This window comes from Stigmatopora nigra, chromosome 3 (assembly GCF_051989575.1).
Source record: "Stigmatopora nigra isolate UIUO_SnigA chromosome 3, RoL_Snig_1.1, whole genome shotgun sequence".
In the NCBI taxonomy this organism is placed as follows: Eukaryota; Metazoa; Chordata; class Actinopteri; order Syngnathiformes; family Syngnathidae; genus Stigmatopora; species Stigmatopora nigra.
In genome coordinates, this window is record NC_135510.1 from 2,995,662 (window position 1) to 3,020,155 (window position 24,494).

At 38.8% G+C, this 24,494-nt stretch overlaps 1 long non-coding RNA gene across 6 annotated transcripts in view; it reads right to left on the reverse strand.

Moving 5' to 3' along the window:
- Positions 1-4,605: 4,605 nt before the first annotated feature.
- LOC144194573 (uncharacterized) overlaps positions 4,606-24,494 on the reverse strand; it is a 154,935-nt gene continuing 135,046 nt past the window's right edge. For 4 of the 6 annotated variants that reach the window (XR_013325919.1, XR_013325923.1, XR_013325920.1 and 1 more), the window contains exon 5: positions 21,614-22,035. This is a non-coding gene — a long non-coding RNA (uncharacterized LOC144194573). Of the gene's footprint in view, positions 4,818-11,786; positions 11,963-21,613; positions 22,036-24,494 lie in introns of those variants that run through there. The other 2 variants (XR_013325921.1, XR_013325922.1) reach the window with 2 other exon arrangements.

A 24,494-nucleotide genomic window follows, 5' to 3' on the forward strand; every position in this document is an offset into this window, starting at 1 on the left:
TACAAAAGTTGTTATATGGTTTACACAATTGGCATGACCAAAAAACATATAAAATACGGGCAAAACTTGTAGATTGACAGATATGTTAATCATCCTAACAAGCTAATTCTGTTGTTTTGATCAAAACATTTGACTGAAGCCTGATTGATAAATGACGGGTAGCCATTGAGGGGGGGGGGGGGGGGGGGGGTTGGGGGTATCACTTTCCCGAAAATAAATCAAATAATAGAAGCACCTTGGTTGTTTCAACATTGCAAATGTATTGCAAAGGAAGGCTGAATGGAACAATCCTATTTAACTGACGTTTATAACAGTTGTCAAGTCATTTCCTGCAGTCGTGGTTCATGTTTTTGCAATAACCTCCATGAATGATGTAAAAAGATATTATGATACTTCCTCCTGTTTTTTTATGATCAGACTTTTCTGTCATTTCTACACACTCAAATGGAAGCTCTATGCTATTTTTAAGCAAATAAACAACAGCGGCAATGTGAAATTAGTAATAATTTTTATTGTTGTTCAATTTTTGTTGTTGTGCCAATGAATTTCAATTTCTTAACATAATATTTATCCCCAAAGAAGAAGTAAAGTCTCCACCATGGAAGTTACATACAATGGGCCAGTGTTAGAGAAGAGAGAGAAAGAGAGAGACAGTTGGCAACTTAACATATCCCATTGGTCACGTTCATTAACGGAAAAATGAGACCCGATGTAACAAGCTTTACTGAAAGCGTTCCAGTTATTCTGTCTGATTTATTGGTCTGAAAAACTGCAGCAACAACATGGCCAGACCAAAAAACAAAGAGCAACACTGTCGGTCAGAACATTGTAGCAAGTGCGTCTTAAAAATCTTGCAAAAACTTCTCTTAAATGAAAGTTGGGGGTTGCACTTAAACATATTCAATGCCGTTAAGAGTGATAGGCATCAAATCTGTTAGAACTGAGACAGCTTGCATTGAGCGATCATGTTTTACTGCCATTGACAATCAAATGATCGCTGCCATGAGTTGAAAAGTGTGCAATTTAAAACGTTTTTGTCTATGGTGTGTCAAGAGAGGGGGAGTAAAAAGCAGGAAATCTCCAAATCGGACCACACACACCATTATGCTTCCCTTTAGGGTCAACCGAGTCAAGAACATTTGTCTAAGGGTCAAAGGTACATCCTGCAAAGTTGAACTTGGGGCAAGCACACATTTTTACGATGTTTCTATCAAAACTGAGATTTCTTATCTCGGAGATGTCTTACCAGTCTTTCCAATACTAAACAAGTCAAACTGTTTACCACAGGTGACAGTACACACAGTCAGGGGTTAAGTGCTGTCTAGCTGGACGAGAGCCCGACAAAGATTTAAAGCCACGGCACCCCCCCACCGGGCTGCCCCGACCTGCCACAAGCTGAGAGTTGCTCATAAAAGAGACAGGACTGGGGTCATGCTAAAACAGTCTGACAGAAACCAAGAGCACGTGTGTGATGATGTCATTTGCTTTATTGGACTGATGAATTCCTCAGTCCATGTGTAACAGATTGAAGAACTTCAAAAATGTGCTGGATAATTGCATGTAAATTCTTTATCCTACTTAGGTGGAAGTTTGGAACTCTGCAATGTTGTCAACTTTTTGGTAGCAGCTCAAAACCAAAATGGCCAACAGCCTATGTGATTTCAGATCAGACATGGGCAAACTATGGCCTGCGGGCCACATCCGGCCCGTTAGGCCTATTAATCCGCCCTGCCTGCGTTGTCCAAATGTTTTTTTTATTTATTTTCTCCCAAGATGGCGCCGTCACGCGGAAGCCAGTCCACTCTTATTTGTTTTTCGTGTTTTACAGCCCCTCTATCTTTTTTAAATTACATTTAAATACTTCTTAATACATTCCCTTTTACTTGACTTTGTACTTAATACTTTTTACTTTAAGGATGAATGATGAGTATGTTCATACTTTAGTCCTTTTTTTTCTGTTTGTTTCATATGTACTGTTAACGGATGCACTTTTTTATATGTATCGTATCTTGTGCTGACCCGGCCCATCTGTCAAATTTTTAAAGTTAATGTGGCCCCCGGGCCGAAAAGTTTGCCCACCCCTGTTTTAGACTGTTTTATATAGCTGTCAATATTGATTCTTACATCTGGCTGTGCAGTATTGGCCATTTTGGAGATGTACTAAAACATTTCAACACCAAATTACTGCATCCCTTGTTTTAGGTGCGACCCTTAAAATTATTCCGAACTCCCGCACAATTGCCAAATGATGACTTCCTATGCATTGATTGTTGTGTCCCGTCATGATGACCAAGCGTGCCAGATTACGTCTCAATTGGACATACTAACTGTCTGCATTTGATTAGTAATGCCTGAATATATTTTGATTTTCCAGATAAAAACACTTCCTAAATCTTCACATTAATCCATCTTGATGTGAAAAACATGGATGGTAAACATGATGCAAAACATTTAATTCCTTCTCTTCTTAAAGAAAAATGTGTATTTCCTCTGAAATGTCGTAAAGCAGATGGAAATGTGTCAGTCCGGCAGTAGGGGATAAATTTAATCTGACTAAGATTATCATGCTTTGATTTGACCCCAGATTAAGATTGCGGCCGGGCATTTTCAATAATTATTCTCTGCTTGAATTAAACGTATCCTCTTAACACGGAAAAACATACGCTGGTTGGAACATCTGCACCATCACGTCTTTTAATCTCAAAATATTCATTAAACTACGCAGGAAAGTTCGGCATGCACAGATAATGATGTCAACTGTAAACCGTTAAAGCTCAGTTACGATTCAAGGTTAATTTGATTTTTAATATTATAAACATATATATATAAAGCAGTATAAAAAGAATTACTGATATTACCTTGAAGTTGAAGTCTTGTTTTTTTGTCAATAAAGACCACATCTTTAGCAAATCCATCTCCATGGAACGTTGTTGTAGAAATGTTGTTTAGTAAAACTGAAAGAAAAATTTTTTATTTTATTTTTCTTATTTGTTATAGCAGAGAAAAACATCAATTCAAACCAGTATGTCCAGTAAGTGGCTGCCTAAGATAAGTGCATACATTTTAGCTGCTATTATTTTAGCCAATTAACTCTGATTATTTCAAATTGCCTACCCTTTTAGTATGTGTGGGTAGAACTGATATCCAAAAAATGGATGAGCCTCTAAGTGGTGTCATTTTCTGTTTAAACATTTTTCCATGATCAAAGGTCGAATAAATAATCTGATTGACCATCTTTTACATGAAGCTCATTTATACTAGTCTTTTTTTTGAAGTACATTTACAGAATCGGGTACAAATTCATGGAAAAACTATGGAATAACTGACCTATTTTTTTCTCTAGTGAAAAGATTCCTCTAGGTTTTCCCATCGTATCTCTATGGGGTTGAAATCAGGGTTTCCACCGTATCTCTACGGGATTGAAATCAGGGTTTCCACAGTATCTCTATAGAGTTAAAATCCGGTTTTCCACAGTATCTCTATGGGGTTGAAATCAGGGTTTCCACAGTATCTCTGAGGAGTCGAAATCAGGGTTTTCACAGTATCTCTATGCGGTTGAAATCAGGGTTTCCACAGTATTTCTATGGGGTTGAAATCAGGGTTTCCACAGTATCTCTAGGGGGTTGAAATCAGTGTTTACGCAGCATCTCTATAGAGTTGAAATCAGGGTTTCCACAGTATCTCTATGGGGTTGAAATCAGGGTTTCCACAGTATCTCTATGGATTTGAAATCAGGGTTTCCAGAGTATCTCTATGGGGTTGAAATCAGGGTTTCCACAGTATCTCTATGGGGTTGAAATCAGGGTTTCCACAGTATCTCTATGGGGTTGAAATCAGGGTTTCTACAGTATCTCTATAGAGTTGAAATCAGGGTTTCCACAGTATCTCTATAGAGTTGAAATCAGGGTTTGACCTGCGGAACTTAACTGAAATGAAAATAGCATAGAACACTAATATGACAATGCCTCTTAAATGATGCTTTACATTTAAATAAAAAAAAATACCAAATCCCTCTCATTATTTTGCCTTTTTTTAAACCCGACAACACAACAAACACCCAAAAAAAAGAACAAATTCTGTCTTTCTCAAGCAATTTGAAAAGCACTTTTTCCTTTAAAGACAACAGTCCGAAAATCGTGTAGTCAATTTCATCCTCTCTTTCATTTTGCTACCTTTTCTAAAGAACAGACAGATTGAAAAATGTGGGAAAACTGTCTTTCAGGCTACAATAGTTACAATCATGTCCGCTGCTTCCAGTTGACAGCTTGTATGGCCCTGCAGATGGGATCGTTATGTTATAGCATTGTTGGACCCTTTGGCTTGATTTAATTGGAGTGAGAAAAAAAAGCATCTCTTTGCAGCCAGGCCATCACATGGACAATAGCCTGGAACTTATCTACCATCCCGCCTGCCCCGCGTCAAACATCTATTGTCTTAATTGTATGGAGGACAATCCCAGCCAGCTAGCCTTGTTTGCAAACTGTATTGAACCTCCTTCTTTTTAGAGGTGGGCTCCTCTTCCTGTTATAAATTAGCCCCCCTTTACTTATACCCGGTCTAGTTAAGCTAAAGCGCCCAGTCTTGATTTTTTTCTTCTTCTCTTTTTATTGTAACACTTGGCATTGAAATAACTCTCACGTGATGACCCTCCTCTTTTCAGGTCAGGCACCACCAAATAAGCTGCGTGTAAAAACATTTACCTGCTTCCACAATGGTCCCACTTTATCTGATAAGTGCTAACAAAGACAGCAGGTCAAGCTTAATACCTTCTTCTCAACGGCAGCAGATTCGATCAACTCCTCCCTTTCTTCTTATCACTACAGAAATGACATGGTGTAATTCTATTATGCTTTCATAAAGAGCCCCAAAAAAAAGCGATTAAAAAAGGAAAACATATGTTTTACAAGTCATTAAGCCAAGATCTTTGCCGTGGGCTTGATTTGTACTAAAGCCCTTTGGTGGGTGTCAATGATGAATTCATTTTTAAAGAGATTCTATCTGGCGTTTCAATGGAAAGAAAGAAAAAAAAAACATCTCCATCTGGTCAAGTGTGAAGTAGGACAGAGTGAGATTAGAGAATGTACTACTGTGTTATCTTATCTCAGCTTAATGTCTGCACAATCAATGCTCCCAACAAGTGGTTCATTAAAAGGCAATGTTTTAATTCCCGAGGAACTGCAGCTCAAAAGTGGGTTATGGATTCAGGGTGCCGTCAAAATGGATTTGTGGAAAACTGCGAAATTAACTTCAGCTCACTCAACAAGAACATACATTAAGGCAAAGGTTTCATTCTTTATCTTGGCTGGTAAAGGACAGTCAGTCAGAAAGAAAAGGCTTTTCTTCGAGCAGTACAACACTTATCCACTGATTCTGGAAAACTACGAAGTTCATTACATTCTGTGTTAGCATTGTTAATAAAATTCAGATCCGGGTGAATGTTTAATTTTTTTGAGTATAGTGAAATTTTACAGGTTTTGTGGGCCAATCTGGCAAAAAAATACATGTTTTTAATATAGTCTGATCTTGATTGTTGATCATGCTTCTTCCCCAAGTTTTTTTGTCGTTGTTTTTATTAACTGGGAATTTTATGTAACAGTGTTGACTGTTGTATATTAGCATATAGCTAGTGGGTATGTACTTTGTATTTTAGTGCATAATAAAATAAATTTTAGCTTTACCTGGTATCAGTCAACTCAATAATAATTAGTTAAGTAGTTTGATTCTGCATATTCAGATCTAAAGTAACCAAATAAAGCATTTAGTGACACAAAATATGTTTTTTCTAACTGCTGGAAATGGCTAAACCTTTCCTTCAGATCTAAAGTAACCAAATAAAGCATTTAGTGAAACAAAATATGTTTTTTTCTAACTGCTGGAAATGGCTAAACCTTTCCTACTACTCTAAAAGAAGACCCAATCCACATTAATCAAGATGCTGTTTATCTGGTATTTAACATTTTTTTCAGCTAATATCAAAACCCCCTATTTTTTTCTACCTTAGCAACTTTCCTCCTACTGGCCTCAACTTTTAACGGTTAAAAAGTCAGTCAAAAAAGTTCAACTCTGCCCTGCCACCATCCTACGACAACGTTGATTATACTCAACAACAAAGGACAGTTATTACAGGTAGATCCAAGTGGCCTAAACATCTGCAAATCATGCCCTCGCCATTTTCCACCACCCGATTATGAATCTACATGAGCATCCAAACAGGTGAGAACCCCCCCCCCCCCCCCCACCTCCCATTTACCCTCCCGTCGCCACATCGCCATCAATAATTCATGGCGCTCCCGCTGCCGGCGGCACCGGCAGCCGCCTAGAAGGCCCGCAACGGCATAAAGCTGCTGGCTGCCAATACGGCGTCACGCTCGGAATCGCAATGGCCTGGGCCCTGGCTCCTATCCATCACGTCGAGCTTGTCGGGGTATGCCTCAAATAATATTAAAACCCAAAGCTGTAAATTTAAAGGAGACGGCTGGGGGTGTCGTGTAATTACGCATCGGAAACAAGAAGCGTGGCTGAGCATTCTGCTATGGAGTGAGAAGACTGTGTATGGAGTTAACTCCAAAGGAGGAAGTTGATTATAGGAGGAACTGCATTTTCTGTGGTTGTGTGGTGATGTTGGGGGGGAAACTGGGTGGGATTGCCTACCAAGCATTCCCACAAGAATGGCGTGCATACTCTTGAAAGAAGAAAGTCAGGGTATCAAAATGCACGAGGGTTTTATTATTATTAATTTGCCAGGTCAGGGCAACCTGAAAGCGTAAATGAAGAAAATGATGAGGAAGAAGAGGAGCATGTGCTGTTAAGTGCAAGCAGGCCGCCGCATGACATGTTTGCAGTCTTGTCCTCTTCAGATGTTTCACCCCGCGTTGATCCACTTCAAACGCTCTGCTGATAGCACTCGTTTTCTCCTTGACACTTCATTTCTTTTCATCGAGGCTAAATGCGGCAAAACATGATGGTTTCTTTCAAAAATATTAAATGGAATCATGTTTTTTGTTTTTGTTGGTGTTGGTCGCTAGCAAAGGACAGTTTTTTTTACGGTAAACTCTTTGAGGTATGTAGAAGAGTGGTCTGAAAATGAGCAGGAAAATAATGAGGGAAGAAACTATTTTTGATAAAACACCTGGATGGGGAAAACTTTCAGTTCCGTGATCGTACGTTTGGTCGCCGGTCTTTTGGTCGCCGGTCTTTTGGTCGCCGTTTTTTTGGTCCCCTTTGGTCGCTGGTCAAATGTACTTATTAAACATACTTAAATATTACAGTACTTAGATATTAAACTCTCTCTCATGAAAATAAATTTGAGAGCTGGCTTCAAAAGTAAACTCTCTGTCAGCATTTGACCGGCGGCCAAAAGACCGGCGACCAAAAGACCGGCGACCAAAAGCCCGGCGACCAAAAGACCGGCGACCAGAAGACCGGCGACCAAAAGATCGGCAACCAAAAGACTGGGGACCAAAAGACCAGCGACCAAAATGGACCAAAAGATTGGCGACCAAAAGACTGAGCACCTTTCAGTTCTAGTCGGTTTTCTTATCTCATGTTGGTGTTGTTTGCGAAGAACGGTGACTTCGTAAACAAGGCTAAAAATACATAAATAAATGACTTTGTAATTAATACTTTTCAGTGATAGTTGTCGATTCGAAAAGAAAGCCCTTTCAAAAAAGAAGAAAGTTGACAAAAGTACTTTTGTACGAATCTTTTGCCATAGCCCCAGAAGGTGAAAATTGTTGGGTCTTCGTCAACCAATCCCATTCTGTTCCAGTGTTGTTTACTTGTAAGTAGCTTTTTTTTTAAAATTTATTTTATTTTTACAGATTCCTGACACTACAACCTAAGTGGAAAATTGCAAGTTCTTCTATACAGTGTTGGTTCTGTTTATACACAAAAACAAAAAAACTTTTTACAGGCAATATATAAATAAATTGCTGCCCACGAACAAGGACAAATGCCAGTCTGACTTTGTCCAGCATTGCATGTTGGTGCTGTTTATACCGAACTGTTATATGGAAAAAAGCTGGAAATTATCAACTTTTATAGGCTTCCACTATTCCTGTCAGGGATAAAAAAAAGAAAGTTGGGTTTCTTCAGTCACCCAAACTGTGTTTTGACACCTCCGCCATAGACTTCAAACTTTTTACAAGAACTATCTGCCATCATTCCCTTCCCGGATGTATTTAGCAAGGCATCGCTTGCGTGCTGGCCAATGATGAGATTTGATCCACCATGCTGGATGATCCTCACCTGATATCCTGCGCCAAGGCAGACGCTTAAGCAGGTTAACTTCCTAAGTCCTAAGAGTCGAGGACACCCTACTTCCTCTTGCCCTCGAAAATACGGTGAAACTATGCTTAAGATTGCATTTTAACTGAGGGATAAACTCTTCAAAGTGACAGCAGGTGAGGATTCTGTCATTTTGATGTTGAGACTGGCAATAAAAAGATGAAATCATCCTTGAATTCATTGAGGGGAACGTTACAATTAGGGGATTATTATGGCTTTTCTTGAGAAAATGCGCTTGGCGGGCGAGGCTGGCATCGAGCAAGTGGTGATAATTGATGGGACATCTGCTGAGCTGCAGGTGTCCATTACTTCATCACCTTACTGGGATGACCTCATCAGGTGACAGCCGGGTGTTTATAGCAACAAGATAGAAATATGTCTGCTAGTAAGGCCCCCAATATGTAAGGCAAGGGTAGGGAAGCTATGGCTCAGGAGCCATATGTGGCTCTTTTGATGGGTGTACCGTATTTTCACGACTATAAGGCGTACCGCATTACAAGGTGCACCCTCAATGAATGACATTTTTTTCCATGTATAAGCCGCACTGCATTATAAGGCGCACTGTATTATAAGGCGCACTGTCTATTTTGGAGAAAATTTAAGACTTTTAAGTGCGCCTTATAGTCGTGAAAATACGGTAATTGTTATTGACTTCCAGGTATGAAGCACTCACTGCACAGTCATCTCTAGAGCCAGCCATTGTTGATGTTTTGGATTTTTTTGAATAAAATCTTGCAGTGGGGGAGGAGCTATATGATGGAAGATTTTGTAAACTAAGATGGCTCGACCGCCGAGTCGGCCCCTAATTTATTTGGCAAACACATTTTTCTAAGCAGGAAACGGCAAATGGCAAAGTTTAGGGAGTTGTGGCCAGGAGCCCAAATAGACTTCTACAAGGACAGCGTTGGCAAAAACGGGTGACTTTCTAGGCAGTTTAAGTCCTTCAATAAGCCTATTCATTGGGTATAATATATCGTGTGTAACGGGCCCTCCCTCGAAAGCCCACCGACCGGCCTGTGGGCCCGTAGTCCAATTTTAAGGGAAGTATCATTTGTTTTCAGTTTCCTCGGCGCTTGTAGGCCTGCTAAGAGCTCTGACTTGTGTTGATTTATGGCCTTTCAAGACACAACCACATCTGGGAGAGGAATAATTAGAAGGCTTGAAAATGCTACAGTTTAGGGCCCGTCGTAATGAAATTTGTAGGCCCTGAGCTATATTTTTCTAGGGTGGAGTCCAATGGGGGCAGATAAGGTGAGGAGGCCATTTCAACAAGATTTTCTTGGAGAGGAAAGAGGAATAAGTCATGGGAATATCATTTAGATCTGTTAAGATAATGGAATAAATGTATTTGGTGGAATCATTTCTTTATCTAAGACATGAATAATGACTTAATGAGCTACAAATTAATGTGTAAAAAGTGTCTATCATTAAAAATGGCATATTTTGATATTTGGTGCAATCATTTCTTTTTCTAAGACATGAGTAATGACATAATGAGCTAAAAATTAATGTGAAAAAAGTATTGATCATTAAAAATGGCATATTTTGATGGTCAGTTTTTAAGGGGCCAATCTTACAAAACAGTCACTTTGAATTTCCATAGCAAAGTTGTTTTTATGGTTTTAAAAGGTGGTTAATTATTTGTTTTAAAGCAGCTAAATACTAAAATGTATCATGTTTTTTTTGTTAATGACATCAATAGGAGTTTAAAACTTCAATAACTAAACATGTTTTTATCTTTTAGGTCTAAAAGCTAAAAGTGGTAGATTTTTTAGAAAATGTACAATTATAAATTGGATTTAATAGTTTAAAACGGTCAAGAATTGGAAGTAAAGGGCAGAACATGTGTCCTAATAATGCAATATAATATTTTGCAGCTTTTCCAAAATTTCCCAAGATTATTTCAATCGGACCAATTTGTCTTTACGGTAATATAATCCATCCCTAGGGTACGGCATCAATTACCGAGCAGCCGAGTGCCGCAAAGTGGTCCGAGCCCCCGTAAAGTGGGCTCGACTTGGCCGCTGTCCTGCTTGCTTTCAGCAACACAATCCAGGAAAAGTTCCAAGGCCTAACTGAGAGGTCGTCTTGCATCCAGGTCGGAGGTGGAGGGGCTGACATAGAGGGGGTAGGGATGGAGGTACTGAAGGGTCTACCCTTCCCCCCACAGCTGCTCAGGTTCTCTCTTCTATTTTGTCAAAGTACTTATCACAAGTGAAATGACTATGTCAGATAAGGCGGCAAAGACAAACAAAAACAAGAATAGCGGCTATTACTACTGACAAACAACTATAATCTTGCCCATGCCATCACAGCTTTTTCTATTTGCAGTGGATATTGTTATGTTTTTTGCACAAACAATCTTTGATGGTTGCAGAAACTACGCAAATTCGACAAATCCAACATTTACTGGGAAAGTAGGATGGGCAAAGTTTTCTCCAAAAACTTTTGGTGAATAGATTGTAGGAGAATTTTGATGAAAATTCAAGTGTATTCATGGGAAGAAAATAGCATGATTGATATTTTTTGTAATAATAATTATTGAAATATGCTTGGGTGACTGTATATGAATGTTTAAAAAGTGTATTAGCAGAAAAGTCCAATTAAACATTTTTAAAATTAAATGTTTTTAGTGGAGTTTTTGTTAAAAAAAGTTATTTTATAAATGTCAAACTGCATTTTTAATAATAAAACTTTGAAAAGAAAATTATAATAATTCCTCAAAAAAGCAACAAATGGGGTATTTTGATCAAATGAGACCGTCAAATAAATATTTTGCACATTTTTTAAGGGTCAACAGTTAAAAAAATATATATTAAATTTCAACATCACTTATTCTTGTCAGGTTGGTGGGCCATTGTATTTATTATAATTCCCCCAAAAATATTTTGAAGATTTTTATGGATTTACATGTGTTTTTAAATAAATTTAAAACCAAAACAACCAACTGCAGGCTACAAAAAACAGCACTAAAATCCAAGTGAGACAACCGAGTAAGATAGGCTAACCATAACACTTTAGAGGGCGGATTTTTTTCCTCTTACTGACGTAACCCTAAAAAATCTCCAAAAATAATAGCAATGTGAGCAATTTGAGGGCGACCTGAGATCATTAAGAAAATGGAGCTCTGCACCAAATAAAAAAAACAATGCAAAAACTAAGTCAAGCTAACCATATCATGTGTATTTATATTGTTGTTTCAATCTGGGTATCCTCAAACGTGGTAATTCTCAGATCGGCGAGAAAACAGTGCCACAGCCAAAGGGGAGACTTCAGGGTATAATGTGCTAACACCTTGAAAGCCCTTTGATGTCTCACATGACTAATTCTAACTCGAAAGAAAGCACCAAAGTGGCGAGACTGACGTGAACGCACACAAGTCTACTCCGCACAACAGTGTAACACTTCATTGGATGCGCAGAGACCCCCACTCCAAGCCCTTCCCCTTATTATTTTTTTCCCCCTTCTACATGCAGCCGGCCTTTTTCCCCCGCTCACTTTCTAATCAGGCCAGGGGAGGGTTAAGAGGAATGAAGAATCTTACTAGGATGTAATCCCGTCCAAGTGCCACTGGCTCATTCTTCTCTCTTGTTAAGAGCTCCTTTGTAAGGTTCCACAGCTCGGAGGCCCGGAAGGGAGGAAAGGATGTGCAGTGGATGTGGCATTCAGGGGGGACCTGGGGAGAGAGAGGAGAGGGTGGTTTGGGTAAGGATACATTTTAAACGGACAAATGCATGATGTCATTGAATGGGGAGTGACGTGCTAGCCCAATTCAATTGGAATCAAATTGCACTTAAAGTAATCCACTGTTGTCTTTTTAAAGCAATCAATGTCATTTCTTATCATTTTTTCCCACCATGGCTGGATTGGAACCATTAGCACACGGGTGGCTCTCGAGCCACATGCAGCTCTTTGCGTCTTATCATATTTTGTACATACTGTGGCTCTGTGTCTCGTGACCGGACGTTTGGTCGCCGGTCTTTTGGTCACCGGTCAAATGTACTTAGATATTAAACAGTATTTACATATTAAACTGTCTCTCATAGATATTAAACTCTCTCTCATGAATATAATTTTGAGAGCTGGCTTCAACAGTAAACTCTCTGTCACCGTTTGACCGGCGACCAAAAGGCCGGCGACCAAAAGGCCGGCGACCAAAAGACATCTTGTGTCCTTGTTTCATGTTTCTCTTATTTTTATTCGCGCTAAAAATACACTCAAATTCATCACAGTCCATTAAAACACAATACATTATTTTCATTCATTCATTCATTTTCTGAATTGCTTTATCCTCACTAGGGTTGTGGGTGGTATTGCGGCATATCCCAGCTAACTTTTAGGCACCATTCACGCTCACACTCATACCTAAGGGCAATTTAGAGTGTCCAATCAGCCTATCATGCATGTTTTTGGAATGTGGGAGGAAACCAGAGTACCAGGAAAAAAAAAACATGCAGGCCCAGGGAGAATTTATTCCTGGATTTGAACCCAGGACGCCTGAACTGCGAGGCCGACGCGCTAACCAATAATCCGCCGGGTTGCCCATTATAATAAATTATATTTTAAAACACTATTTGGCATATTGGATTTTTATATGCTGCCCCTGCACTGTCATGTGGATTTCCTGTCTGTGGCTCCAGTTTTTTTTTTAACTAGTTCTACAATGTCTTCTGTGTCTTGTGTCTGCCATGCTACTACAACCGAGAAATTTCCCCAATACAGGATGAAATAAAGTTCCAACCTAAAAAAAAAACCCCAAATAAATAAATTCTAACCTAACTAGCGGGCTACTTCCGGCCCCCAGGCCTCATGTTTGACCCCAGCTGTCTAATGTTTTGCCTAAGAGGAATTCACGCATGTCCAAAACGAGTGTAACACAACACCGTCTTATCATGTGGAACATGTTCACAAACCTTGTGATGAATAGGAATGGATCCAATTAAAATAAACAGACTTGGTGCCCCAAATCCATATACATGTTTTCCATTGCACATCTGTCCCTCCTCTAAAAAATGAATGACTTATGTATCCATATTGATACGCGTACATGTTCGTATATCTTCTTTATCGGAGCTTATTTGTATGACAGCGTTGCCACTTGGACCATCTGTGTACACGGAACGAGACCCTGTCAGCTCACCTCAAAGAAAAGCTGCCTCTGCTTAGACAGTAACGGAATGGGAGGGGTCTATGACTTGGGGTGGCTTGGCAAGAATGTGGGCCCTGTGTATTGTTTGTAAAAATAAACCATGTGGACAAAGATATTTGAGTCGAATTTATATTAAACAGCTGCAAAAGCAGGCTTCTGTGTGCGTGGATGACTGATCCGAGAGGACCACACCACGAGAACTTAATCTAATCATCCTCCAGAGCTCTCAATAATAAAAAGTCATTTACAGCACATTGTGAATATTATGGATGTGTTATTGTACTCTATTTTTTTGTTTTTTTTTTACAATTTCAAGGTGTGGTAAAGTGACTATGATTAACACAAATGCAGTGATAGAATATTGTTAAAGAGGTTAGACAGATTTAGAACTATTGTAATTGTTCGGTAGCGTTCTTAAATTGCGATGAGGTAAATGGGAGGATGTGATGCCGGAAAAATGTATCATTTCAGAACTTTTCAACCAAATTTCCTACTCCACGTTAAACGAGTCGAGATGCTTAAGTCGAATGCCTGCTCTCACTTTAAAAATATGCGAGTCTGGCCCAGAAATATGAAGCAATTATAGTCATAAGATCTCTCTTTCTTATTTGTATTCGACATATAACCAAACATACATAACTATCTTAACATTTTTACAAAAAATGAAAGAATTTGGTGGCTATATAAGCATGGTAACTGAAATCTGTGCTTCTAAAAAGGCATATCTATGTGGTTGTCCTCCTCAGAAATACTATTTCCTTTTCAAAGCACCTCCCATTAAAAGACAAATAATGACCCTCAACCGTGTCGAAAGCTATTCCTTTGTTTTAATTAACCATCTGCTGACCTATTATGAAAGGATACTTAAAAGCAGTAAAGCTCTTGTTCAAGAGGTAACAATCATCTGCCTCAAAACTTTTATTACATTCAACAGCCAAAAATGTTGGCACACGGTATTCGCATATATAGTATGCTGATGACCACTTCACATCTGAAAGTATCTCACTGATCACCTCACTATTTTAGGAGTGTAATAAAGTTTTTCCATAGACATTTTGGAATCAGGACACCAATGATGACGATCTAATGTAGTGTGTATTAGTGTAGTACAGACATTGGCAAACTAGGGCCTGCGGGCCACATCCGGCCCGCTTGGCCTTTTAATTCGGCCCGCTGACATTGTCCAAATACTTTTTATTTTTTAATTTGTTTTTATTTTTCCCAAGATGGCGCTCCTCTGTCCACTCTTATTTGTTTTTCATGTTTTACAGCCCAATTTTTTTTAAATTACATTTTAATATTTCTTAATACATTCCTTTTTACTTGACTTTATACTTTATACTTTTTACTTCAATGATGAGTGATGAGTATGTTAATATTTTAGTCCCTTTTTCTACTTATGTTGCATATGTACTGTTAACGGATGCACTTTTTTATATGTATCGTATCTTGTGCTGACCTGGCCCACCTGTCAAATTTTTAAAGTCAATGTGGCCCCCGGGCCCAGAAGTTTGCCCACCTTTGGTGTAGTATGTAAACTGACAACCACCACTAGCATACTTTATGGTAAAGTCCAAACTTATAGTAGTAGTAAATACGTGTTTCCCATGCAAGCATAAGCGGAGATAACAACCTTGTGTGTGTGTTTGCATGAGCGCTTGTGTGTCGCATATTGCAAAAAGACAGAGCTTTACAAAGGGACTGGATCCCATTTCCCAGGCCGGAGCCGGACCCCGAGGGCATAGTGTGGAAACTGAACTAATTGCAGGATATTGGTGCTTGCTTGATTAGAGGACAACTTGGAATGCCTGGTCTGTGATGTAAGCAGACCAAGGTGAGACTAATGATGGATACTTTTTTATGTTTTTTTTTTTTTGTCTTATGCCCAGGGAGAAGTCCCTACGTTAGTCTTGCAGCGCTCTGACGGGCCTGAGAGCTTCCTGTATGTCCTCAGAGGATGTTGCTAAGCGCTTGCAGGCTTTGAAATCGGTTGAATTAACGGCGCAAATGGTTGGTGTTGCACAGAACAAAGAACTGTCCTTGCAGACATCTTATCATTTTTGGATATTACATCAAATCACGTTGCTATTACATCAAACAGAATATTTCTCAATCTCTCAATGGGGAAATTCAATTGTTTACAGTTAAAAAGTGAACCAGGCAAGTATACAGAATGCTGTACTCGGACGTTTGGTCGCTGGTCTTTTGGTTGCCGATCTTTTGGTCACCAGTCTTTTGGGCGCCGGTCAAATGGTGACAGTTTACTGTTTACAGAGAGTTTACTGTTGAAGCCAGCTCTCAAAATTGTATTAATGAGAGAGGGTTTAATATCTAAGTACTGTTTAGTATCTAAGTACTGTTTAATATCTAAGTACTGTTTAATATCTAAGTACTGTTTAATATCTAAGTACTGTTTAATATCTAAGTACATTTGACCGGCGACCAAAAGACTGGCGACCAAAAGGGACCAATAGACCGGCGACCAAACGTCCGGCGACCAGACGTACGGCGAACAAAACGTCCGCTGACCAAACGTCCGGTCACGCAAATAAACGGTAAGAGTAAATACCGTAGATACCCAATACGTAACATTCATTGGTCAACATTAACTTTGTGTGGCAAAAACATCCCCCTAAAATGTTAGCTAAGACCCTAACATGTTGTATCTCTTATTATAGAGACTACATTTCTGTAGCCACATGCAACAGGTGGCAGTTATCAAACTACAGTTTGTCTTGAGTGTGTCGCGAAATGCTGAGCCCCGTTTTAGACCCATGCAGACGGCCATCCTTTGGTTTAGCGACCCTCTTTTGTCCGCACTTGTTTGTTTGATGTGACTTTTCAAGCGTCAGACACCATTGAGTGGTGGGAGTGTTGTTCTGCTGCGTGCCATTCACGCCTGCTGTAGAGCGCCGCACAGTCAAACACACATCAAGCCCAGGGGCTTATTGTTGACCACTGGAACTAATCACCCTGATGGCACCACCAATAAATCCCATCCCCCTCCATAGCACGACCCAGTCGACAGTGATTGGAGTGTACCTATGTGTGACCGCGGACAATACAAATGCGCCAAAGGCAAATAGAATGGGGGTGCGCTGAGGCAATATTTAGCTTGGCCAGATGGCCGCTTGCATGCAGCAGGCTGCTTGGCTCGCCACATCTGCTCCTTGTGGTGTGCCAGTAACTGCACTACAGTTGCACTTTTACTTGTTGGATCACTTTCTTGCAGGTGATCCCCTTTTTGACCTGGTTAAAATCGGCACTTGAGCTTGGAAAGGAGGGATTCTCAGCATTGTTTGATTTGTTTATTGTGGATTTTAGGTTATGAATGTTTGCGGGATAAAGTGTTTGTGAGGATAGTTTTAATACATAACTGGGAGTTAGGTGATTTACGAGGATAAGATACTTATTGAAATTTTGTTAAGTTTGGTAAGGGTTAAGGGAAGGAAGCTGCAACAGAGATGTGTAGCAGTTCGAAAAAAAATTTAACGAAATTTCAGAAAGCCATTGGAGCCATTCAGGACTTTTTTTTGTGTTGGCAGGAAAGTTTTGATTAATAAAAACGTTGCAAGAAAACATCTTAAACAACCAAAAAGTTGTAGTGTTGGTAGGAAAGTTTTGATTAATAAAAACGTGGCAAGAAAACATCTTAAACAACCAAAAAGTTGTAGTGTTGGTAGGAAAGTTTTGATCTATAAAAGCGTTGCAAGAAAACATCTTAACCAAAAAGTTGTAGAGCTACTAAAGTGAATATGAATTTCGTTAACCATTTGTTAATTATGGCGACAAAATACCTGAAGTACTTTTTCAAAAAAGTAGTTTTATTATTCAATTATTCTGGCGTCTTATTAAAAAGGAAGAGAAGCATTTCGCAGAAATCATGGCTAAATATTAACCAATGACTTTAAAAAAAACAACTGCATTTTCAAGAACTTTTCAGTTTGTACCATAAAGTCTCAGACAAGATGCCAATTTCGCATCAGTCTCGGTCCACTTAACAAATAACAACATCCAACCTATAGTAAAGGCATAGTTCAATGATTACGGCGGTTAATATGTCTGAGAACAGTCTGAGGCAAGTTTGACAGCAGATCCTTTGTGGACCATCCGCGGTTGGAGATTATGTTAGTTTGAAAAAAATAGAACACAGGCTCATGCTTGTTGCACCTATGAACAGATGCACGCATGTTCATCCCAATCACACGGTATCAATAAAAGACCAAGCTTGAGAATGTACTAATTGGTTTATGAATTCTGCCAATTGTGCCTTTGGAATTCCCTCACTTATGAGTCACCTTCACTAATCTGCTTCTGCCCCAACTGCAGTCAAAATTGAGTGTACACAACAAGTGTGCGTGCATGCTACTGTTGTATCGTGTGTATATATACTGTACGAGTGTGTGTGTGTTTCTTTGTTGTTCGTGTGCCTGGGAGATCATGTGAATACGGCCCGAGCCAATTGGATTAGCAGATTACTGCGAGATTTGCCCTATGGCCCCTGGAAGACACCCGGGCACACCCGCAAATTTGGCTGACAGACGCTGACCCAGTTTGGGTTGCATGACCTTGTCGTGTCTGGAAGGTCAAAAATAAATGTAATAAAATAACTACAAGGGGGACTAGAAAGAGGTAGGGATATTATGTAATAGTAATCAGCAGTAGAGTCACACTTCCTCAAAAGGTGACAATGTAGCGAGTTAACTGGTGAGGTTTTGGTTAAAGTAATGAATTATGGGTTAGTTGAACTAAATTTTGATTGCTTTTTGGTCTTTTAGAGTTTTCATTTCCAGAAATGTTCTAGTTTGAAGTTAGTTGGCGGAAATGTTCACCTATAAAATGAACGCAAGAGACAAAATTGTCTTGGCTTCACAGACAATTATAGTCTAAGTTTTAGGGGAAGCAAAGAAAAAAAAATGGAGTGAGCAAAGAAAAGTGAGTGATGTAAAGATGTAAACAGCGATTGATATTTGAACCATTATTCGTGTGACTACAAGTTTACGCAAGAACGTGCGTGAAAATTTCATGTGGTTTCTAAAGCTCTATGCTTTGTTAGACCTGCGGTTTTACTTTTTATTTTACTGAGGGATTGTCTCAGTCTGCAGAAGGTTCCCATTTTGTGGACTTGCTGTGTGTGGCTCCAGTTTTTGACCTAGGTCTACAATGTCTTCTGTGTCTTATGTCTGTCTTACTACTGCAACCAAGAAATTTCCTGAATACGTGATGAAATAAAGTTCTAACCTAACATAAAAATGTATGCTTTGTTAGAGCTGGGTTTTTTTTTGTGTGAAATTGAAAGTAAATAAAGTTCAACTGAGTTATAAAGTCTGTTTGCTATACATTGTAAAGCATGCATATAAAAATTGAGTCAGTATTTCCCTTTAATTTCAAATTTTAAACCATACCAAGCTACTAGTCCCAATTGGAAAGGGCTCTATAGTAAATCATTCATTGAGAAATCTTAATCCAACTCATGCACACAACGCAAATTCTCCCCAATGCTTTTGTTACCCATCTCGCACGTCCCTGTTTGCCGGTAGTTGCTCTATAAACAAACTGCAACCAAAAACCCTTTGAAGCAAATGACTTCCTCTCACATTCGCCTGTTTTAATGGTGTGTGGGAGGACATAAAACAGGTCAGATCATTTGTAGTAAGGGAAATAATATTTCCCTTGAAAACATGACCACTGATTTATAATAAGAAGGTCTAATGGGTATGTTGAATTTTTTTTTCTTCTTTCTTATCCATGGATCAGGTTGCGACTAATCGACGCTGAGCTGAAAGCACTAATTAGTTTTTGTGGTGGAGTGACGCGGGTAAAGAAAAGAAAAAGGTGGCATAATAAATAAGTTCTTAGTATGTAACTTAAAGCCTGTAATTTGAGACCCTGCTTATGTATTAGGTTGTGGGAATCATAAAGGTCTCTAAAAATGCACAAGAGTTATTACTTGCTATAAACTCAATCATGAAAAGTGCTTTGTGTTTACTGTGAGGCTTTTCTATTGAAAATAACGTTATTATCAAACATTTATGCATATTTTTTTGCTACATTTCCAATGAATCAGCCCAAAAAGAAGTCATTTTATTTTTTTCTACTCACTTTGTGTATTCTTGATGTTACCCAAACGAGTACAAACATGTTTCTGTTGCTTTTTGTTGTTGTTTTTTTATTGCTTTGGCGTTACTTATTTTATCATCGTTTCCCAAACAGAAGTTTCATCTGACGCAAATGTTGTTAATCCTGTTTTTGGTTCTTTTTTTTTTTTATCCATGTCCAGCCCAACCACGTCCTATAAATTGTTATTGTTGCGGTTGTCAGTTTGCCCTTACTTTTCATTGTTTCTGAACACTCTTTAAACAAGTACTGAGTGGTTCCACTTTAAATAGAATGTAAAATAAAGAGAGAATGCCAAACAAAGAGAAGAGGATTGAAACGTGTTGCAAAGGGAATCTACACTGACCAGATAAAACATGATAAAAGTGGTAAATAACTATATTTTTACACTTTTAAAACTATTTAGAATGGATAAAACGCAGATATCGAGATTCCCCGTGTTCCTCCTGTATGTAACAATTGAGATATTCCTAAAAGAAACCAAGTTGTAAAGACAAATTGTTCATACTTGTCTAAACATGACATAAATCGTGTAGTCAAATGTTGTTTTTCCTTTCTTGGTGCCCTAACATAAAAGCTATAAAATTATATAAACAGAGACTGTTACCTTATTCTGTCTGCTGTGCGCAAACAAAAGAAGTCTGATGGGTGACCTACGAGCTTCGGAATTTTCCACATCACCCCCTGCCTCCCGTTTTTTTTTTAAACAAAGAGAATTGAACGTGACAATCAGAGGTCAGATCACGTGACCAATCCGACCCTGTGGCAATCTGGCATGGGTAAACTGTGCATATTCACAAACTGGTCTTTTGGATGCTTTTCAAGATGTGGTCAAGGTTCTTCTCTCAGCACGTTTGAGCACCGCCACTGATAAACACAACAAACACGCAGCTTGCTCAACCTCATTGATGCTAATGGTTTATGTCACTCATGAGCTGGTGCTGTTTTCAGCTTCTAGTTGGCAAAGCAGCTGGGCTGGGCCAGGACACCTGATTGGTTAAAAAACTTGCTGCCAAGTACCAGCAGGGACACATTTTTTTTTTAATATCATTGGAGATGACAATGTACCCTAGCCTTTAAAGTTAGTCTTCCCCAGGAATAAACATTTTACACTTGGCAGTATTTGGAACTTGGTGTCAAAGTGGTGGGTCACGGGCCAAATGTGGTCCGACACATAATTTTGTGCGGCCTGAGAAAGTAAATGTTGAGTGCCTACTTTTAGATTTTTGGGAATCATGATGAAAATCAAGTGAAGATTATAGATAGGGAATAGATAGTATAGGGACTATTTTCTGTGTTTCCACTTTTTAAATCAAATGCAGATTTGTACTATAATTTGAATGTCCAAAAATGATCTATCAATCAGCACAATCGGAAAATAACTAACCGATTAATTTTTGGCAGCTTTGTTGGAAGAAATAACATCCCTCGGGATAAAATCGAAACTACAACGCTGTATTTTAAGTGACCGTTTAACTTTTTAAATGTATGTTAAGATATAAATATCTTAGGAACTGTTAATTCTCCTTCAATTCATAGGACATTCTCACCATGAACATCAAATCGAATTGAGACTAGACGGTAAGAAATATTTCGCATTTTAAGAAGTTTAAAATGGATGGTTTTCGGGCTAAAATGATACTTTATTATACGTGGTTGTAGCTAGTCTTTTTATATGAAAAATCTTGCAAAAATCAGCTTCTGGAATGTCTACCACTAACCAAAATGTCTAAATATTTCAAAACATTTTTTCATAGTGATTTTTATAATTCCTGTTCTGGAACAAGTCCCCATGATTGGTCGAGTACCATGGCAAAATATACTTAAAATAGTATTGATCCTCACAAAACAATCCAGGTGTTGTGTTGCAAGGGCGTGCGAACCCTTACAGCCAATTTAGTTGAATTCGGACGGGTTTAACGGAGTCATTGAATAGTTTACAAAAGCCCAGTGATGCAGACATGAGGTCACAGTGCATTAGAAGGTAAAAAGCATCCAAGCAGGACCAAATACTTATTAACCCACACTGGGGAGTTTTACTATTGTGTCTCCATCAACCACCAATGGAGGGGGGAGGCTTCAATTAGGAGGGAGGCCTTCATTCAAGTTTAACATTAAATAAAATAAATAAAAAACACTACAAAACAAAAAAAGGGAGAGATTACTAATTACAACAAGCCTGATAAGTCCGTAAAAACCTGAATTCCGACTCTTTAGGTGCATGATTGTGTTTTTTTTTTTCCGATTAGCAACAAGTACACTTAGCAGTTAATGTAGAGAGCAAAATATTTAACCCAAACAGCGTGTGAACACTAGCTCTGTACACACATGAACACACACGTTCATTCAAGCCAGGCATGCTGAGTCAGAGTGTGAGGTTGCTGGTCTATGAAATGAGGGGAGTACCTTTCATTTCCTTCCCAGTGTGCTTCTTTTGGAGCAGCATACACTTCCCCCACACACATTTCAGGACTGCTTCATGCCTGTGAGTCAGAAATGACAAGGAGAAAAGAATACAGTCAATTCAAGCATGGTCATACACACTAGAAAAAGTGTAGTCCTAAAAAAAGGTTTTTTGCTGGTCATTGTCAACAAGTGGGAAAACATTAGCCAAAAGTGGATGTTGCCATAGAAAATGGGCTATAAAAAAAAAATCATATTTGTAAATTTTGCAGGGCCATACTCCAAATTTAAAAGTAAAAATACAGTAAGATTTGTGCTATTTGTAGTAATATCCCCAATTTTAAAGTAACATTTGTTCTTTGAGAGTTTTTGACAACGTTGTCGCAGTGTAGCTAATCAATGATAATCAATGGAAGAATGTAATGAAGAAACAAATAGCCATATTAAAGCTAGTGTCGGCTTCACAATGATCAACGCTCCTATTGATGTACCGTATTTTGACGACTATAAGGCACACTTAAAAGTCTTAAATTATCTCCAAAATAGACAGGGCGCCTTATAATCCAGTGTGCTTTACATATGGCAAAAAATTAAATGTGTGATTCATTGACGGTGCGCCTTATAATGCGGTGCGCCTTATAGTCGTCAACATACGGTATTCAGGACTGAGCTATCTCAACAGCGGTTCCCATATTTTACCTAACAATTTAGTAGAGAGCCATATGCACCTATTAAAGAGCCACATATAGCTCCCGAGCCATATGCACCTATTAAAAGAGCTACATTTGGCTCCCAAACCACAGGTTCCCTACTCCTTCCCATAGAAGCAGTTTTATCGGAACAGCAAAAACAGCTCATTCATTTTACGTATCAGTTATGCTCACAATGCTTATGAGGGGTGCTGGAGGCTATCTCAGTTCATTATGGGACACCCTGAATTGGTGGTCAGCCAATCGTAGGGCACAAGGAGACAAAAAACTCTTTGTATCGTTATATTTCCAAAATTGGATAGGTTCTAATTTTCATGGTCGGAATGGTTTGCGCAAGGACTAGATTGGATAACTTTATTCATCCCGGATTCGGGAAATTTCATTGGATGATGGCAAGACAAGACGAAGGACTGTAACAAAGCTTTTGGTGATGTCCAAAATGCCTCAACCTTCCCACCTGGTCACATTTCTGTCACCTCCATCGCCATCACCTTGTCACTCGCCATCCGTGCCACCCTGTCACCTATCGCCTGATCCTGCCATTCTGTCAACCGTATTGTCATGCCATCCACCCCCCTCCCACCACCTCAAAACAGACCCCCAATCGACCTTTTGCCTTTGCAAAGACCCAGAAGGGAGGGCGGCGTTGTCCAGACATGCCTATCATTTAGGATCACAGGGACAGAAACATAAATACTATTAGGGGTCTTAGATTTATGATGCTACATAATATTGTGGTTGAAGCTACCCACCCTTTGCTGTTACTGACAAGGGGGAGGATGTCTATTCATGCTTTGAACACACAGGCAAAACATATTTCTTGTTTTTAACGACTATAAGTAAGTTAAAAACAGATTTATTTTCACCATAATTGATATAATTTTGTCTCTTAAGGTCAAAATGCCCCATTTTTTTTAGCTAATTTTCTAATTCCAACATTCTAGTCCACAATAATGCAATACCATAATTGTTATTTTTTTTTACTAAGCCACAAATGGCAATATGTAGACTATATAGACAGGCTAATGACACTACATGTAAGAAGGAAAAACATTCCTGGAAACAAATTAATTGACAGGTACTAACTACACAGTCTACGCAAAGGCAAAACTTGACTAAAGCAGAATGCTATGCTATAATTACAGTGTCATCTAAAATGCTACTGCTGTGTAACTGACGTGATGTCTAATTTAATATTATCACGAGGCATTTTATTCAAAATAAACCACTGCTAACTGAAGAGTTATTTCTCACGGAATCATCTCTGCTTGTCTTACATCACCATTTTACTTGTTCACTATGCTATAGTTTTATTACTCACAACATGTAAGAATGTTGCCCAATAGGCGGAGTCACAGGTATTAATCATTTCTATGAATGTGTGATACCTTCCTAAGGATGAGTTCATTACAAAAGTATGAGCGTTAGATCCGGATATTCCAGTAGTCCCCCGAATATTGCGGTTAATGTATTTTTTTCCGTTTCTTTCTTCTTCAGTAGTGAGTCCTAGTACCAAAAACTGGCTTCAACGTATCAGTTTGAGCATCTATTTTCATATTTTTATGAACTTTAAACAAAAAAAATATATATTTAAAATAATATTAATAAAAGAAGAATAAAATCACCAAAAATGAGTTTGCGCTAATCGAGGAAAGACTGTACAACACCTTTTGATAATCTTTTAGATAAAAACCCAACTCTTATTCAACATTTTCATCACCATCATAACACAACCAGAACAAGCATCTCAACCATGAGCTAATCCTAACGGTTGTCCCAACCAGAACGTTATAATATTTACTATAATGCGATCGTTAATCCACAAGATC